This window comes from Notechis scutatus, chromosome 2 (assembly GCF_049901735.1).
Source record: "Notechis scutatus isolate UNSWTSFEM ecotype Mainland chromosome 2, rNotScu1.2, whole genome shotgun sequence".
Taxonomy (NCBI): domain Eukaryota; kingdom Metazoa; phylum Chordata; class Lepidosauria; order Squamata; family Elapidae; genus Notechis; species Notechis scutatus.
The window spans coordinates 15,068,497-15,074,554 of record NC_142010.1 but is presented as its reverse complement, the minus strand read 5'-3'; the positions used below and the strand labels follow the sequence as shown (position 1 = coordinate 15,074,554).

Below are 6,058 nucleotides of genomic sequence, written 5' to 3'. Positions count from 1 at the left end.
CACATGACTACTCAGCCATGCCTTCCCAACCGGTCATTAGGGCAGAGAATCAGTTGTTAAATTATTGGAACCCCACCACTGCCTCTTCTTCATCTCAGTGGATATGAAAGGAGCTTCTCTTGGAGAGCCCGAAGTTGTTGGGGGAGGGGGGGTTGCTATATGGACAGAAAGAAACTTGAGGCCCAGCCTGGGCCCACTGCCGAGGTCGAGAGTTTTGAATAGAATACTTTATTGGCCAAGTGTGATTGGACACACAAGGAATTTGTCGGTGTAAATACTCAGTATATATAAAAGATACATTCGACAGGAGTCGAGAATCATAAGGTATGACACTTAATGACAGTCGTAGGGTACAATAAGCAATCAATCATACTAGGAAACAGTCAATATAAATCAAGTATACAAGTGACAAATTTAGAGTCACAAGTGGGAGGGGATGGGTGATAAGGAGTGATGAGAAGATTAACAGTAATAGAAGTGCAGACTTTAATAGTTGAACAGGGTTGAGGGAAATTATTTGTTTAGCAGAGGGATGGCTTTCGGGGGAAAAACTGTTCTTGTGTCTAGTTGTTCTGGTGTGCAATGCTCTATAGCTGTCGGGTTGCCTCAGGAAAGGCACCCTGTGAGGAAATCAAGAGGCCTGGAAAGCCTGAGGAAAAAATAAAATCACTTGAAGAAAAACCCAAACCAGAAAGCAAGATGCCCAGTGGGACAGCCTGACTAGAAAGTTAATGTAATGGACTGAAGCAGAGAATTATATAGAATAGAGTAACAACAGTTGGAAGGGACCTTGGGGGTCTTCTAGTACAACCCCCTGCCTAGGCGGGAAACCCTACACCACAATATCTTTTCAAAAACTTCCAGTGTTGGAGTATTCACAACTTCTGAAGGCAAGTTGTTCCACTGATTAATTGTTCTGTCAGGAAATTTCTCCTTAGTTCTAAGCTGCTTCGCTCCTTGATTAATTTCCACCCGTTGCTTCTTGTCCTGCCTTCTTGTGCTTTGGAGTATAGCTTGACTCCCTCTTCTCTGGGGCAGCCCCCGAGATATCAGAACACTGCTATCATGTCTCCCCTTCTCCTTCTTTTCATTAAACTAGGCATACCCAGTTCCTGCAACCGTTGTTTTAGTCTCCAGTTCCCTAATCATCTTTGTTGCTCTTCTCTACACACTTTCTAGAGGCTTAACATCTTTTTTACATCGTGGCAACCAAAACTGGATGCAGGATTCCAAGTGTGGCCTTACCAAGGCATTATAAAGCGTGATCTCGATTCTATCCCTCTGTTTATGCAGCCTAGAACTTTATGTTGGCTTTTTTCGCAGCTGCTGCACACTGCGGGCTCATATTTAAATGGTTGTCCACTAGGATTCCAAGATCCCTCTCATAGTTATTACTATTGAGCAAGGTACCACATATACTGTACCTGTGCATTTGATTTTTCTTGCCTAAATGTAGACTATTGGCCATGTGTGGTTGGACACATAAGGAATTTGTCTGATGTGTATGCTCTCAGTGTACATAAATGAAAAATAAAATACAGTGGAACCTATGGTCACGACCGTAATTTGTTCCGTAACTTCGATCGCAACCAGATTTGGTCGTGACCAGAAGCGAGACCATACCAAAAAAATGGTGCAGAAGAGGGAATCGGCCGCAGCCATGTTTGATCGCCACCCTATTTTTGAATCATAACCCGATTCAAAAATGTGGATTTTTTTTGCTCGACACCCGATTTGGTCGTGATCAGAAGCATTCATGACCCGAGGTTCCACTGTATATCAAGACTCATAAGGTACAACACTTAGTGATAATCATAGCACTCAAAACATACTAGGAAACAAAACAATATAAATTATAAAGATACAAGCAACATGGTATAGTCATAAGTGGGAGGTACTAGGAAGGATGAGAAGAGTAATAGTAATACTTGTCAGATCCATGTATCTGTCATTTCTTCAATGGAAGAAGAAAAGGGGCGGGACTGATAAATCATCCTTGATGTAACCTGAATATATTTAATCTTATATCGAATTTGTATAACCTACACATGATACAATGGAGAGATGAAACCCAGATGGCCGGAACCTATCACCTCTGGGAGAGACAGCCAGGAGATGAAGAGACCATAAAAATTCCACAGTGAGATGTGTCCTGGGAAACCCTGAAAAAGATTGGTCTAAAAAGGGGGTGGGGGGGAATTAACATGTTGGCTCTTTGTTTTACTAAATACACATCAAGGTAAGGGGAGTGGTTTTAAACTCCCTTATCTATCTCTGCATGCCTGAAAGACTTTAGATGCTGCTTTTAACCCCTACATGAATTGTCTCATCTCAATAAAGGATTCCTTTTGATATGTTTTGATAGGTTTTCAGAAGTTCATTCTAGTTGATTGAATGGGAAAAGTTCTGTAGCCTGACATACAGTCTTAGTAAATAATTCGACAGTGTTGTGGGAATTAGTTGTTTCGCAGATTGATAGCATTTGGGGAAAAACTGTCTAGTAGTTCTGGTGTATAGTGCCCCATAGCATCGTTTTGAGGGTAGACGTTGAAACAATTTATGTCCAGGATCTGAGGGGTCTTTAGATATTTTTCCAGCCCTCTTTTTGACTCATGCAGTATACAGATCCTCAATGGAAGGCAGGTTGGTAGCCATTGTTTTCTCCTATGTGCCACTGCACCCCGCGCGCCAGATACCCAACAATTGGCTGTTGGGCGGGTGGTGGGCACACATGCGTGGTAGATCTTTTCTGGGTGAGTGCTCATGTGCTAGAAGTAATGGCTCTGCGTGCCACTTTCAGCACGCTTGCCATAGGTTCGCTACCACGGGACTAGGAAGTTCGATGCAAGAGGTGACCAAAACTGAAGGACAGCAAATGTGAAACCCTGCTGAGTCCATTTAGCATGATGAGTGTGCACATGGGACCACAAAAGTTATTTCTCCCTAGTAACCAACAATACTAGGCTTAACAACTGCCTCGATCTCCTTCTGCAATAGTTTGAATTCAATTTATGGAATACAAATTAAAGAACCCTTTTCCAACAGTGACCACAGCATGATTGACTTTTGTCTCAACATACGTCCACACAAAAATCATCACAACAAAATCCCCAATTATAACTTCAAAAAAGGCAACTATGATCTTATAATCAATGATCTCTCTTCCCTTGATTGGCAATTTCTATTCATTGGATGCAATACTGTTGAAGACCATTACAACATATTCTTACTAGAAATCAAAAGAGCCATCAAACTATATGTACCAATAACAACTCCCCAAACCAGGAAAAACAGATTACCCATAACAATAAGGAAGCTTCAATCCAAAAAGAGATCACTTTGGCAAAAAAACAAATCTGGTTACGTTGCCAACTTCAAAAGCCGATACAAAAATCTATGCCACCAGATAAAAACTGAGTGCACTAATTATCACATTAAACAAGAGGAAAACCTACGCACAAATTCCACCCATGCTTTCTACAATTTTGTAAACAACAAACTAAAAGACTCAAGGTCCATCCCACCCCTGAAAGGATCTAATGGCAAAGACTGCAGCAACGACATCATCAAAGCAAACCTTTTTAACACATTCTTTGGCTCAGTATTTGTAAGCAGCATCGGATCAAGCCCAGTACTTCCTAGTTGAACCACAGACAACTACAATGATCTAATACATATTGATTTTACAGAAGACATTAAGAGCAACTGCGTTCTCTTCACTGATGATGTAAAGCTATTCAACACCACAGACAATACTACTACCCTCCAAAAAGACCTTGACTATGTATCAGAATGGTCAATCAAATGGCAACTTCAAATCTCAACAAATAAATGCTCTGTCTTACTTATTGGCAGAAAAAATGAGAAAATAAAATACAAGCTAAATAGTCAAGACCTTGTTGAGGATCCAAACTTTGTCAAGTACCTTGGAGTACTCATCTCAAATGATCTAAGTGCTAGAGCCCACTGTAACTACATAGCCAAAAAGGCATTAAGAGTTGTTAACCTAATCCTGCGTAGCTTTTTCTCTGGTAATATCACACTAACTAGAGCATACAAAACATTTGCTAGACCAATACTTGAATACAGCTCATCAGTCTGGAACCGATATCATGTATCTGTACTGGTATCATGTATCTAGTAACACAATTGAAAAAGTCCAGAAATATTTCACAAGAAGAGTTCTCCGCTCCTCTACTCATTGCAGAATACCTTATGCCACCAGACTTGAAACTCTAGACCTAGAAAACCTAGAACTACGCCGCTTCTGGTCCAATCTAAATATAGTATATAAAAGCATACATTGCAATGTCCTACCTGCAAATGAATATTTCAGCTTCAATCATAACAATACAAGAGCACACAATAGATACAAACTCAAGGTTAACCGCACCAAACTTGACTGCAGAAAATACGACTTCAGCCACAGAGTGGTCAATGTCTGAAATACTCTACCTGACTCTGTGGTTTCTTCCCCAAACCCCAAAAACTTTAACCTTAGACTGTCTACTATTAACCTCACCCCCTTCCTAAGAGGCCTGTAGGGGGCGTGCATAAGCGCACCAATCGTGCCTACCGTCCCTGTCCTATTGTTTTTTTATTTTTCTTATAAGTATCTATCTCATGTATTCAAAATTATATTTATTCTTATACCTGTATCTTGTAAGTGATTGACAAATCAAATAAAATGTAAAAAACGTAAAATGTACTTGTCCCAGCTTCTACCAACCTAGCAGTTCGAAAGTATGTCAAAATGCAAGTAGAAAAAAAGGGACCACTTTGGTGGGAAAATAACAGCATTCCGTGCGCCTTTGGCATTTAGTCATGCTGGCCACATGACCACAGAGACATCTTCGGACAGCGCTGGCTCTTCAGTTTTGTAACGGAGATGAGCACCACCCCCTAGTACCGTAAATAATTAGCCACACATGTGCAAGAGGAACCTTTACCTTTTATGATCTTAATCTCTTTCCATCACCACTTTTGTGTTAAGTTTTGTTAGTTGGAGGGAGAAAAAATACATGAATTTTTATCCCCATTATATTTTGAAATAAAAACATTCCAATTTTTGTTCTTTAAAATGTTTTGTTTGCAAAGCGTTTGAGCTTTCAAAACTGATTTAAAAATGGGGAACTAAAGCTAAATGAATCATCTTCCAAAGCCACACAAAATGTGACTGAAACTTTTGAATTAAATCTCAAATATCTTAGTTTAATTTCTGGCCACTGAATCAATGTGATTCAAATATTTTATGAATAATTTCTTTCTATTTCAATCAATACTAAAATATTCTAAATTTCTTGCAATATAATTATACACGGAGGTGAATCATTAATATTGTTATCACTGTAGTACAGTTAAACCTTAAATTCTTAAATTCTTATGTTTGTCAGATTTATATCTTGCCTTTTCATCAGGTGATACAAGACAGAATCTGTGTTTCTCCCTCTTCCAATAAATCTTAACAGGACCCACATAAATTCAAACACATTTATTAAATACTAACAATAATAACACGTAGGACAGTGGTGGCTAACCTTTTTCGGCTCCCGTACCGATAATTGCATGGGTGCTTTTGCGCTCGCATGCCAGTACCAAGAAAGGCAATGCGCACACGATTCCCCCCTGCACGCCATGGATCTGCTCATGCACGCCCAATCCCATGCGCTGCGCATCTCTGCACATTTTCCACCTGCCCCCCATGCATGCATGCCAGATACCTGACAATTAGCTGTTGGGCGGCGGCAGTGCGCATGTGCAGTGGGCCTCTTCCAGGCGAACTCTCACGTGCCAGCAGAAGCGGCTACGTGTGTCACTTCTGGCATGCGTGCCATAGGTTCGCCAACACGGACGTAGGATAATACTTACATTCCTCTGCTACAAAGAATTACAAAACAAACCACATATAAATAATGTGCATTGGAACACCCTTGAATATGAATATTGGACCAAGGGTGATGAGCCTTAATTCAAGGGAGACTTCTACACCCAACACAGAAGTACAGAAGTTACAAGTTAGCGAAAAAGATGAATAACGAAAGAAAATATATACTGTATG

At 40.3% G+C, this 6,058-nt stretch overlaps 1 protein-coding gene across 1 annotated transcript in view; it reads right to left on the bottom strand.

The window, feature by feature from the left end:
• Positions 1 to 6,058, bottom strand: part of LOC113425366 (uncharacterized) — a 137,293-nt gene that overhangs the window by 84,345 nt on the left and 46,890 nt on the right. The window lies entirely within an intron of this gene.